Here is a 14,165-nt window from a genome sequence, read left to right as displayed (position 1 = left end):
ATGAGCTATGTGGTTTCCCTGTCTTTGCTTCTCCCTGTCTGTCTGCTCTCCATCTCACTCCCTCTGCCAACACAAGGGCTCAACCTTTTTATACCTTCAGTTTGCATATCATCCTTTGTGGTCTCAATTTTGCCTTGTGACTTTTCAAAACCTCCGTTGCCTGTGCTAATTAAATCATCATCTCAATATTCTTAATTTAAAAGGCCCATATAGAGATCTGATTGACCTAACTCATCCTTTTTTTTTTTTTTTTTGCTTTTTAGATTTATTTTTTATTTCCCTGAGATATAACTTACATAGAATAAAATACATAAATTTTAATTGCTGTGTGTGTGTGTGTGAGAGAGAGAGAGAGAGAGACAGAGACAGAGACAGAGATAGAGACAGATAGAGACAGAGAGAGAGAATGCATTTGCTGTCCCTGAAGTAGAACTCACCTTTCGTCTAACAATGTCAGTGATAAGGTAGGGTCGTGCAATACACAATATTGCAATCTAGGTTTGTATTTCCACCAGTTTCTTTGACAGAAGTCCTGCCCTAGAGGTCTCTGATAGGCAGGTAGACACGATTAAAATTTCTAGTACATTTGTACATGGATTTTTTTTTTTTTTGCCCCCCGTGGCTACTGCCAATCTATTATCAACCCTGGATTGTATACATTGATCTTTCACTTATTTATTATAGCCATTTGCCTGATGTTAGTTTAAAATAACTTTTCTTATAATTTATACATTAAGCTGCTTGAGTCATAAAGAATAGAGATTTTTAGTTTATCTCACACAGTTTGTCATAATAATATACAACCAGGCTACCTAGAGCTCAAAACTTTGTTCAGGTCATGGCGGTAGTTCTGAAGTTCCAGCTGCTGCCCTAATGATGCACTAAAGTTCCAGTGGTTATCTCATGGCATCCAATCCTTCAAATCTTTGCTTTGGTGATTTGGTCTACTTCTGTTGTTAGTGCTGCTTTTGTGTTATTATTCTGTGCATATCTCAAAGTCAAACTCTTCAACAAACAGAAATTTGACTGGTTTGGAAAGTCACCATCAAGTAGAGGGCACTCTTGTTGGTGTTAGATGGAGCCTCCACAATTTAAGTCTAAAGAATGCCTATAAACTAACAGAATCTTTTTGGGTCTGGAATCATATCCATTGTGTTTAGGGTCATGATATCACTGGGCACAAATACAGAAATCCATGCATATTAAGTCTCCCAGAAAGAGGTTTTGTATATGGCAGGTGTCTAAGCTATTCAGAAAAGGTCATTATAACTGGCAAACATCTTGCTTGGTCTGAAAGGCTCAACATCTAGACAAGTTTCTAGGACCAGAACTAATGACATTCACTTTGTCATTTGGTTCAGAAAACTTTGTATATGGAGGACAAAGTAAGAGGAAATAAAGTCATAGAGATGGATGTTGGCAAGGCAGACCATGGTGAACTCATGTCTACAGTAACTTGGTCAGGAAAAAATGAGAAGATGGGGAAAGGGACACAAACCTTCTAAAGAGAAGAAAGTGAAAGAGGATAAGGTAATGGGAAAGAAACCTGAGAAGAAAGTGACAGTGGAGAGAAAGTAGAGAAGGAAAATGGAAAGAAAAGAGGGTAGAAGAACCAGGGATTAATGTTTTCCTTTACTTTAGTTTAGAGTTCCTCTATTCTCCCTGGTCCAATGACAGTTGACTCTCCTCTCAAGAAAGAAAAAAAAAAGGGGGGGTGCCCAGGTGGCTCAGTCAGTTAAGCATCTGACTCCTGATTTCAGCTCTGGTCATGATCTCACAGTTTGTGAGATCCAGCCTCACATCAGGTTCTGGACTGACAGAATGAAACCTGCTTGGAATTCTCTCCTCCCTCGCTCTCTGCCCCTCTTCCACTTTCTCTCTCTCTCTCTCAAATAAACATTTAAAAAAGCAAAGTAAAGCAAAGATTACATCAATGATATGGAGCCTGTCAGCACCTCTTTGGTGGACAGCAACTTAGCCTACATAGGAAGAAGGCACCAGATGCCATAAGCATCTATCTGTGAAAATACAAAGTTCTTTACGTGCACCACAATACAAGAGAGAACACTGAAACTGGAGTAGAAGAAAATATTTAGGATTGATGTTAGGAAAAGTTTCCTAACTATTAGTATTTTCACACATTTTCATGAAGGGACCTGATGTTCCTGTGTCCTATGATTACATACCATGTCTGTTAGGACAGTGGTTCTCACAATATGCTCCCTAAACCAGCAGCATCAACATCACCTGGGAACTTGTGAGAAATGCAGATTATTGACCCACACCATAAACCTGCTGAATCAGAATCATCAGGATTGTGGTTCAGGACCCTGACTTTTAAGAAGCCATCTGTGTGATTTTTATGCAGCTGAAGTGTAAGAGCCACAACGTAAGGAAATGTTATGATTCACATTATGCACATGGAGAATACCTAGTGCCAGAAGGTGAAGTCAAGTTCTCTGGAAAACCTATGAACCATCTGGGTGTGGTTTCTTTCCCTCCATAGTTCTCTCTCTACCTCTCAGGCTTCTTAGCTAAAACTAATAGGTTCCAGAGCTGTTATACCTCTCTTTCCTAAAGGAAGCAAACCCAGAACGTGTAAAAATTACAGGACTGCTGAGCACCCTCCTGATTCATTATGTTTTCTGGGCTCACAATTAGTAGATTGACACAGAGATTTTCAATAGAGGAGCCCCTTCAAAGCTAATACCACAACTAACAGGGCTCTACTTCAACGTAATGTGCTGGACAAACACCGAATCTATAAGCTCTGGGTACCCTTGCAGTAAAATTGAGCCTTTAAGCATCCTGCTGGGATTATACACCTTTCTACTCCAAATGGGATTATAAGGTCTCCACGTCCTTGCCAATGAAGACCATTCATTGTGCCATTAGGGTAGCAATGACCTTTCAGGCAGACCTATATGCAGCACTTACCAGCTTATTTATCTGTGTATGTGTGCATGCATCCATGCACGTGTGTTTACATGTGTGTATGCATGTATGAATACCAATTTTGTCTAGGCATTAGATTTAATTTGCGGATTCTATTTCCCTGCTACAATTGTAAAAATTGTGTGCAAATGAAATATAAAAATTGAAATATACTAATGGATATCCTCTTTTGTATGTGTATATGCTATGCGTATTTTATTTTGGCACATCATCTAGACTGATGGCTCCAGAAAGGTGTGATGACATCATGATTTAGTGGGGGAAAGTAGAGGATTTTAGTTTCACTCACATTGTTTCAAATCTTGGTTATTCCCCTTATAAGCTACAGGACTTAGTTAGGGTAGGCTTTTGAATATCTCTGAGCCTCATTGACTCAGTCTGTACAATGAGGGAAATAATACTTAACCTGAAGTTTTACAGGGAGCATTTTGTGAGACAATAATTCAGGTAAGCAAACTGAAATTAGAAGGTGCTAAATAATGAACGGTATTATAAAAAGACATGGCCCTGCTTTTTACAGGGCCCTGCTTTTACAGGGAGCAAATACTGTACTTGCTAAGAAATGACAGACACATGTGAAACATCAAACCACAGTAAAAGAGATAAATGGCCAATTAGTAGGGCATAAAAGTATATAGTTAATTGCATAATAAATGCCAGAAGAGGTCATAGATGGAGGAACAGAGAAAGCAGGAGTTATGGGAGATTCAGATCTGAGCTGGGTCTTGGAGGGAGGAAAGAAGAGTGAGAAAAGTTGAGCAGGTGATACTGTGAGGGCAGACTTAGGAGATGGTGGATAGGTGCTGTGGCTGAGAAGCTGGCTTTGGGGTCATGTATATTTGAAGATAACCTAGAAAGGCAGACAGGGGCAGGCTACCTTGTAGAGGCCCATGAGTGTCATGCAGACAACTGAAGGAGACTGTCTTTCCAGTTCTCCTTAACCTGTTAAAACCCATTCAGCCCAACAGATATAGTTACCCCTTCAACCTACTTATTGTATTTTCCAAGTCACCTGGTGTATAAGGGAGGCAGAAGAAAGAATAGGAGATGGGCACACCACCTCACTACTGACATTCAGCTTTGTGATGGCATCACTATGGCCACCATCCTCTGACCATAGGTCCATGGCTCCCTTCCAGCAGTGGAGCTCTGGGTGGGAATCCTTCTGCACTTTCTGTCTTGCTTTCTTTCATATGCTTTGGTCAAGTTTCCCCAGTAGGACTAAAAATGACTCCTCCTCATGATCAAGGCCTTCTCTTACAGTTCTGGTAATGAACTGATTAATGTGTCCTCCAATTCCCTAAACCAGTCCCTGTGTCTCCACAGTCCATTTTGGACTTCAGGTTTTCCATTTGCAACTCTTTTCCTTGGTAATGGCTCCCTGGACATCTTTATCCATTACCTCCTTTCCTCTCTGCATTTTTTTCATTAAGAATCTTTTAATGGAATGTTTGGGTATAATGAATGAAAAATAGTTTTAGATTCCCTTTTGATCATAGCAGATATTCTATGTGACTTAGTGATATAATTTATAGCATTTACATTTATAACCACAATTATTCAATGTGGTCAGTCTTCTGCCTTTTGTTTGGTTTTCTACTTTTTAAACATTTCTTGGTTTTGCTTTCTTGTTATGTCTTTTGTTATGTGAACTGTATTCTTTCATTGTGATATTATTGGTGAATTTCCAATGGCAATATTATTACTTATATTAAGGCATTGCAAAATAAAATACTTTTTTTTTTTTAATTTTTTTTTCAACGTTTTTATTTTTTTTATTTTTGGGACAGAGAGAGACAGAGCATGAACGGGGGAGGGGCAGAGAGAGAGGGAGACACAGAATCGGAAACAGGCTCCAGGCTCTGAGCCATCAGCCCAGAGCCGGACGCGGGGCTCGAACTCACGGACCGCGAGATCGTGACCTGGCTGAAGTCGGACGCTTAACCGACTGCGCCACCCAGGCGCCCCAAATACTTTTATAAAAATAAACTTTGTTTAATGTTTATTAACCTTTTCCTTTGCTAATTTCTGATTCTTTTCTTAAAAGCTTATTTATTTTGAGGGCAAGGAGGGGCAGAGAAAGAGGGAGAAAAAGAGAATCCCAAGCAGACTCTGCAGTGCAGAGCTCGATGCAGGGCTTGAACTTATGAACCATGAGATCACCATCTGAGCTGAAATCAGACACTTAACCGACTGAGCCACCCAAGCACCCCTACTAGTCTCTGATTGTAAATTAGTTGAATCTTGAAGGATTTTTATTTATATCATGTCTAGGACAAAATAATGTCACGTAGTTGGTAGAAGATTGAAAAATTACAACATTATCTCAGTTCCTCCTTTGTAACTGAGCACAGACACTTTCAAGTAAGCCCACATAGAGTAAGCACCAGTTTAGTTTATTAAGTAGATTTTCCATATAGACCTTCGGACCTACAATTTGGGTGGGAAGAAGAGCCCCAGGGGTATGAGAGTAGTAAGTCTGTTTCATGAAGACCTCACTGTACCTTGACTACCTCAGCACTCATTGCTAGATCCACTGCTCTGGAAGGATGTACAGGAGGGAGAACTATAGGAAAACACAGACTCTACAATTAGCTAAGACTTTGACCACAACATGGGAAGCCCAGGAGAAGTAGGCCTGTCACATGTAAGCCTTGATTAAAGCTCAGGCCATGGGCCATTTGAACTATGAATGCTATGCCACTTTCCACTGGTGTCCTGTCCTGTCCCACTAAATAGCTTTAGGTCTCATGCTCACACTCAAGCTTGGATAAAAGAAGGAAAAGACTTCATCTAAGAGATTACATTGTTTAGATAGATCCATGGAGCTGTGGTTAAGAAATCTGGCACAAACCTGGAGCCATATTGTCTGGGTTCAAATCTCAGCTCAACCACATAGTAGTTGTGTATTCTATACCAATACTCTGTGCCTCAGCTTCTTCTGTTGTAAAGTGGAGACAATAATCGTACCTACCTCATAAGGTTGCTGTGAAATTCTGAGAGTTAATGTATGTAAAACACTTATACCATTACTGGCACATGGGAAATGTTATATTTGTTAGCAATACTATTTGTGGTAAGCAGTGACTCTTGCCCTTGCATAATTCCCATCCCCTGTTAATCATAGTTGGAACCTGTGAATATGGTGAGATTTCACTATTGTGATTATGTTGTATCATAAAACAAGAGGGAGATTATCAGCGTGAGCCTAACTTAATCACAAGAGAGTTTTAAAAGCAGAGAGCTACCTCCAGCTGGTAGCAGCAAAAGAAATCAGAGAGTGAAGGAGGTCCAACATACTATTGCTGGCTTTTAGAGTCCACCTGCTAAGGAATGAGGGCTGAGAACAAACAACATCTAACAACTAGCATGAAAACAGGAATCTCAGTCCTACACTCACAGGAACTTAATTCAGCCAATCTCTTGACCAAGCTTAGAAGCAGACTCTATTCTTGACCCTCCAGATAAGATGCCAGGCTGGCTGACACTAGGGTTTCAGCTTTGAGGCACCTTGAGCAGAGAACCCAATGCAGTTCTCCCATATTTCTGACTGCAGAGCTGTGAAGAAATAAATGGATGTTGATTTACATCGCTACATTTGTGGTAATTGTTTTTCAACAATATAAAAGTAAGACACAGTTACTGACATAATCCATGGGATTGCTCTTTTCCCCTGAGGCCCACAGTGGAATGGGCGAGGGGGCCCTAATTTGCTTCTTCTCTCTGGTCCCACTCTGATCCTACTGTTACTTCCACCAGCGAACGTGGAGACCCCTGTTACACCATCTTTGCCATATTATCTTGCAGAAAGTCTTGTGACACCAATTACAAGGCACTATATGAGAGAGGTTGCCTCGGTTATTTCTATTTACAATCTTCTTCCTCTTACCACAAAAAATCTATTGTCTACAGTAGTCTCCAAATCAGTGTTCTTGAATGCTCCATTGTGCTCTTGATCCATATAAGGGTTTTTCCTTAAGAAGTTGTGTGTGTGCACATGGCAGCAGGGGGTGAGCAGCTAATCATTGATGATCCCGAGATGTGACTTCCTTCTACCTTTCTGGGTCCTGATTTTCCTTGCCCTTTAAAAATGTCAAATGTCTCTCATCTTGTCATCATATAGCCACTTCATATGAGAAAAAAAAGCAGAAAACAACTAGCCAACCAACAAGAACAAAAACATTCAGAAGAAGAGGAGCATGACTCAGGTAAACTGTCTTGTGGAATATCAATGACTTATGCCAAATGATATGGAAATCCAATTCCAACAGAAGAGGGCAAGTTTCTTCTCTTGCTCCTTGCTGAGTGGCTTTGCTGACCTGGCTGGCTCCCTTGAGCATTAGTAAATAGAAATTAAGTGAAGCTGAGAGGTAGTGATAGTTTAGGATTTGGAGATCTGAGATCCCCGGCTAATAAATTGAGTATCACTTGAAACTAGGTAATGGTTGTAGGATGCTCATAGATTTCTGTATATAATTTTGAAGTGAATCCTAAGCACCCTTACTCAAGGGTGGCTGCAAAATAGAAATCTAATAAGAATAGGGCCACTGGGAACATCTCATATTGTCCAGAACACTCACAGACATGATAGATGGGAATCTGAAAAGTTATTTCCGGACCCACAGCAAATATCATAAGGAAAATCCTTCCTTATCCCAACCCAAACCTGATTTTGCTGGGATGGGGCCATATTCCTCTAGGATATTCATTTAAGCTCTTTGAAATTCATGTTATTTATCTTTAAAAATGTTGCTCTCAATATTTGCTTCGGGAGACTTAGAGAGTGCTTCACGAATTTCACATGCACATTACCATCCACCACCATCAACCCATTGGGAGATTCCTTCAAAAGGTCACGCAGCATTTTCATCTAGAAATATGGAAAGGAGGCTGAAAAAAATTAAGATTAATAGGTAGATAGGGAAAGAATAGGTCTTGACGAAGTTTGAAAATAAGATGCTGAAAATTACAGATTCATCTCTAGTTAAATATGAGGAAGGAAGCATGAAAGCAAGTTTGCCTCAAGAAACAGAAAAGAAAAGAAAAGAAAAGAAAAGAAAAGAAAAGAAAAGAAAAGAAGGGGAGGGAGGGAGAGAGGGAGGAAGAAAGAAGGAAGGAAGGAAGGAAGGAAGGAAGGAAGGAAGGAAGGAAGAAAAGGAGGAAGAGAGGAATGGAAGGAAGGAAGGAAGGAAGGAAGGAAGGAAGGAAGGAAGGGAGGGAGGAAGGAAGGAAGGAAGGAAGGAAGGAAGGAAGGAAGGAAGGAAAGGAGGAAGAGAGGAATGGAAGGAAGGAAGGAAGGAAGGAACAAAGGAAGGAAGGAAGGGAGGGAGGGAGGGAGGGAGGGAGGGAGGAAGGAAGGAAGGAAGGAAGGAAGGAAGGAAGGAAGGAAGGGAAGGGAAGGGAAGGGAAGGGAAGGGAAGAATGGAAGGAGCTGCCACCAAATGATCCACCAAGGATGATTTTCTTTTAGGGTGTATGATACCAGGGAGCAAATCAGAAGAACACCCACACTCAGCTCAGAGCCTAACTTGGCTTCTCTCCTAGCTACTTTGCACACACTATTGAATATCTCTACAAAATAGGGGATAATGATAGTCACTTACCTTACAGGGATTTTGTGAATAATAAACTTTCAGCCCAAGAACTGGGATAAGGTAGGTGCTCCTGGTAACTTGGTAACTATTACTATCACTATTATTTTCATCATTTTCATTTCCAAGTAAAACGGCTTCCAAGCTCTAGTGCAGAAACTGTAAATGCCCTAGAAAATGAATTTTCAGATTCCCAGCTTCCGCTGAATTTTCTGACAGCCTCTACCAATAGTCTTTTTTTATCTGAAATGAATAAGTTCTTCTTCCATTAACTTAAAGTGTCACTAGAACCCAGCTCTCTGGGGAAGTCGACTTTTACTGAAGGTTTGAGGGCATAGGGGATGGCTTAAAACAAGACCTCACAGAACAGGAAAAAACTTAAACATTAGACTTCACTTTGAATTTTAGGAGTCAGGATTTCTCACGGGGTCTGAATTCTCCTTGGGTTTAGGCCTCTGGCTTCCTTGGGATGCCCCCTCCCTCCCACTTATTCCCTCTCTTTTTTTGGTCAGTGTGCCCCAATCTCTGTCACCATCTAATGACAGTCAGTGGCTCCCTAACGTTCACCCCAAAGACTCCCACACTGCATATCCCCGAATTCACTCAGCTGACCCTCTAAACAATGCTTCTACCTGCTCTGGCTCTCCACCGTTGGCAAGGTGGAGGAAGAGCTAAGAACAGTAGACAATTGTGCAGGGGAGGAGCTCACGTGGGACTTGCCCCACAGCTGCTCCTCTGTCCCTGGACCATCGCATCAAGCACTGAGCCCCAGGGTCAGCATGTGAAACACACTTAATATCTATTAGCTCCCTTTCCTTGACTAACCCTTTTCCTGTCCAAGTCACCAGACCCCAGAGTCATTTGCATTGAAACCCTGAGTGTATGTAAAGAGGAAGCTGGCCCCCTAATGCCGAGGGACAAGGTCAATGAGGGCAGCTGGCCCAGTGCCGAAGCAGAGGGCAGGCAACAGGACAGGACTCTTAAAGAACACTTTTCAAGCAGCCAGCGAAGTAGGAGTAGAATGGGCGGGTTTGCTGAGCTGCAGGGAGGAAATGAGCCTTGGAACAAGCCACACCTCTGCTGAGCAGGCATCCTCTCCCCAGGGTGGTATGACAGCGCCACTTCCCTGAGCACGTGTGACCCCACAACCACCCAGCAGGGCAATGATCACAGATGAGAGCAAATTCATATTCCTCCCCACCACTCCCCCCACCCCAACGTTGCTGACTCAATTCGATCCCCCTCCCCCACTTTTAGGTCTTCCTGTTTATGTTGTCCCTTTGTCTCATTATTTATTTTTAGCCCTGATTTCGGAAGCTTTTATTCTGCCGGGCATTGGCAGCGTCTCAACGGCATCGGCCTGGGCTCTGAAAAGATCATTGTGCGGGGCCTGGCCTCGGGCCCCGGGCGGACAGAGCGCTAGTGTGAGACACCTTGAGCTGCCCCTCTATGTGCGCGCGGCCAGCCCAAGGCCTGGTGGACTTCTCCATGGACTGGCCAGCACAGCCACAGTGAGTATGAGAGATAGAGGTGACCTCAGATTTCAGCCGGTCCAGCTCTCAGATGGAGAAACTGAGACCCAGAGAAATTAAGGATCCTCTCCCTCCCCTCAAATCCCACATTAAAGTTGCAGAGCTGGACCTTAAATCCTGGGCTCTTAAATTCCAGTTCAGTGCTCTTTCCTATACGCTAGAAAGTAATTTCTGGAATAAACTCATCAATTCCTAAATTTCAACATGGGTGCCCACCAGAGTGTCTGTTCCATATTTATTATTTAATTTTTTTTTCTTTTGTGGACTCTGAATGCACTTACATTCATGAAAAAACCCCAAAAGTCTAGAAGGACAGTGGGAGCTCCTCTCATTGTACCCACACTTCAATTTGTCATTGTTTTTCTTTAAGAAACAAAAACATTTTTGCTATGAGTCAGGAGCAGGGAGCTGGTGCTGCTCGCCTCCATGGACTGGCTGCAGGAGCCATGGAGAAAGGAAAAGCTTCAGTTCCCAGGACAATGGTCTCTTTCACTGGGAATATACCGAACCAGAATTACAAGTGTGCAAGAATAAACAAGGCTGGAGTCAATCTAAAGTTGTTTTACACTCTGTTTTATTAAAGTCAATGCATTTCCGCTCCTATGTGCAGCGCCTACGTTTGCCTAATTGTAGACACCCAGGGTGAATGCTAATGCAGGCAGAGGACAGTTGGAGATCTGAAACCAAGGCCCTTTTCTGACCTCTACAGGCCATTTGGAGGAAAAAAAAAAAAAAGGAAGCTGCTTCTGGAAAATTACAGAGCAGGAGGCATCACAGACTAGGAGCTGAGGGAGATTTTTCCTGGATGCTTCTTTGCTGCTCTGATTGTGCTGGACACAGGCGTGCCCTACTTTTCTGCAGCTCCGCTATTCATGTTTAATAGGTTACTGAGGCAACGGGTAGGAGGTCATTCTCAGGAGACCTTTGGAATGGAAATTAAGATCTCAGTCATTCAACACATATTTAACGAAGGCCCTCTTGTCTTGGACACAGTGCTAGGCCCTCAGCATATAGCAGTGAACACCATCATCTCTCTTCTCCAAAAACTGCAAAGTCTGATGTGGGGCAGTGGAGGGGGGGGGGGCGGGGAGGGGTGGGGAGAGATAGACAAACCTTTAGGTAATACCACGCAGCCAAAGCTATGACGTGGTTTCTACATCAGAGTCAGATAAGGGAAGGCTACGGGGAGGAGGATACATATAGGATATGATAAATAGAATAAGGCACAGAGGTGGAAGCAGAGAGAGCAAAAGAGTAAAGTGCTTTCCAGAAACTGAAACTGTTGTTTTATGACTTTGGTAGGGGCTTGTGTTAAGACAGGATACCAGAAAGTTAGCCAGTGGCTGGATCCCTAAGGGCTCAGGTACTGGCTTCCATTTGCCTTTTATCCTTGGGACCGTGGGAGGCCACCAAAAGATTGTAAGCAGCAGAAATGGAAACAAATGCTCATTCCAAATATCATCAGGCTGCACAGAGAAGGGCTGTAAAGGAGGCAAAATCACAGGTGAGGAGAGCAGTGGGGGAAACCACTGCTGAAACCCAGGTGAGAAGTGAATCAGGAAGAAAGATCAGGGGACGGGTGGGTTCAAACCAAAGTTAAGAGCCAGGCTTGGCCAAGACTTGTGGATTCATGTGTTTTGTGAAGGTTTGAGTGCCTGCCTTTGTCAGACATTGGGCTGTGCGTTGGACACACAAAAAAAGCAAGAAAACACAGACTCCTTGTCAAGGTGAACAAGTTTAGGAACTTGGAGGAAATCACGAGGAAGTGACTTTGAACCTATGCGTTTGAGGTGGAGTGGGGGGCATTAAGCAGGGATGTCCAGGACAAGTTATTTGTATTTGAATCAAGGATTGAAGACAACAACGATCCCGCCCTTCGTGGAGACAGGGAATTACTCTGTGGCTTCTGGAAAGCCCTCAGGGGTGTTTGAAGAGCCGCTTTTCCCTTGGAGTGCAGACCCAGGGGTCAGACCGCCTGTGTCGAAACCATGGTCCTACTACATACTGGCTGCATAAGCACAGGCAAGTGCTTGCCTTCTTATGCTGAGAAACCTCACCTGTCGAAGAAGGAAAACAAGAGGGCTTACCTCACAGGGTTAGCGCGTGAAGCGTAACACGACTACACATGCAGTGGTCATAGACTACTGTACATGGAAGGTATTCATGTTCAGCACATGTTAACGGTAGCATGGAGTGGGAAATCAGAACTTTTCTGGGAGCAGAAATCAGCCCCATCACCTACTGAAAGTGCCTTTAAGTACAACTGAACCTCACTTTGAAACTGGCAATTGGGGTGCCTGGGTGGCTCGGTCAGTTCAGCGTCTGGCTCTTAGTTACGATCTCAGTTTATGGGATTGAGCCGTTTATTGGGCTCTGTGCTGACACCACGGAGCCTGCTTCGGATTCTCTCTCTCCCTCTTTCTGCCCCTCCCCCGCTCACACGCCCACGCCTCCTCTCTCTCAAAAATAAATAAATAAATATTTTTTTAAAAAAAGAAAGTGGCACTAATGATGCCCATCTATTACACAGAATGGTAGTGAGAGCTTAAAAGAGTATGAGCCGAGTAGGAAGACAGGTTTTCCTCCCCTAATACCTTTTAAAATAACTTCCTCTTCAGACTGAGGCATGGGTGGGGATCGGTTGGTACAATTCTGTCAAAGAACATCCATTCATTCAACTTCCATACTCTGGCCAGCAGGGCGGTCAGTCTGTTTGCTCCCTCACTCTGTCCCACAGCTAGTATACAGAACTGACCTCGACACCACTTCTTGTCCTGACCCCCAGAGAATGAAGCCACACTCAGATACCTCAAATGAATTGTTCCCAACAACTGTACTTCATTATTATTAGTAACATTTTGGGAGGGGGAGTGGGGGTTGGTAGTAATACGTGTCTGCTGCTAAGAAATCATTTTAACCCCATTCACCCTAGAAAAGATCATCAGAAACTCCTAATCAGAATAACCAGTTGTTCCAGGCTCCCATCCATTGCTCTATTCTGTCTTGTCATGAGACCCAGATGTGGTTTATTTGGTAATTCTTCCACAAGTATGCAGTCTCTTCCAAAGAGAACTTAATCCATTTTTCTTTGTGGCCAAAGCAGGCTCAAAATATATACATCCTAGAAGACCAGTTTATGCCATACGCTGATGAGAGGGCCACACCTTCTCCCCAAAAGTTTTCCATCTCAATTTGTGTGTGGCAGTATGGGGCAAAGGCACTATCTAGCGGTGCCCTGCTTTTGTAATCATGAGTCTGATAATGAATTTTCCCTCACTCACTCTGTTTATAGGCTTTACCCTACACCTACATTGTGTGTGTGTGTGTGTGTGTGTGTGTGTGTGTGTGTGTGTGTTGTATGGTAAGGAACTCAAGCTCAAGTCCATCTCCATTGTGTTGAAATGCATGCAGTAGATGATTTTAAGTCATATGCAATTGCATTCTCTTTTTATTAGGCACTGAAAGACCATAATACAATCCATTTTTACCCAAAAATGTCTTTTTACCGCCTTCTTTTTTCTAAACAACACTCTTTATCAAGAATCAGTTGGGCACTCATGAAGCCAAAGTGCTGCATGAACAAAAGAGGACATCTGTTGAGAAGACAGCAGCAGGCTCCAGACCTAATGAATTATTTTTGCCCAAAAAAAAAGCTCTCATGGTGAGTACCCAGGCTACTGTGTCTGTGTCTTTCCAAGACTGGAGCCTTTAGGGGGGCTGGAGCAGGGTGGACCAGCAGGGCTAAGGGAATCTATCACTCTAATGCCAATGCAAATGTTCAGACCCACCATGCAGGCCACTGTCCTGAGTCCCTAACAAGGATGACTTATGGCAGGCATTTCACGGACGCTCCTTCTCTTGGCAGAGAGCAGAGGCTCCCCTTGGAACATGAAACCGACTCTACAGCTCGGCTGTCCAGGCTGGGAAATAAAAGCTGTGCATGAGAACTCCTCCTCTTAGGGATGTAATGCGACCTTACTTGTGTTGGCATCCCTCAAGGTGAGCTTGTAACTCAAGAATCAGGTTATTTTCAAATGTTCCCTGTGGCTCTGAATCCTTTTTTTCTGGAGGCCTGGAAGCAACTGGA

At 43.1% G+C, this 14,165-nt stretch overlaps 1 protein-coding gene and 1 long non-coding RNA gene across 2 annotated transcripts in view; one reads left to right on the top strand and one right to left on the bottom strand.

Annotated features, from left to right (window-relative positions):
* AGBL1 (AGBL carboxypeptidase 1) overlaps positions 1-14,165 on the bottom strand; it is an 862,602-nt gene that overhangs the window by 77,656 nt on the left and 770,781 nt on the right. The window lies entirely within an intron of this gene.
* Positions 7,077-10,057, top strand: LOC147580439 (uncharacterized). Its single transcript, XR_015251949.1, has 2 exons — positions 7,077-7,163; positions 9,849-10,057. It is a non-coding gene; the product is annotated as an uncharacterized LOC147580439 (long non-coding RNA).

This window comes from Puma concolor, chromosome B3 (assembly GCF_028749965.1).
Source record: "Puma concolor isolate L17-30 chromosome B3, mPumCon1.1.hap2, whole genome shotgun sequence".
NCBI classification, from domain to species: domain Eukaryota; kingdom Metazoa; phylum Chordata; class Mammalia; order Carnivora; family Felidae; genus Puma; species Puma concolor.
This window is presented reverse-complemented; position numbering and strand designations above follow the sequence as displayed.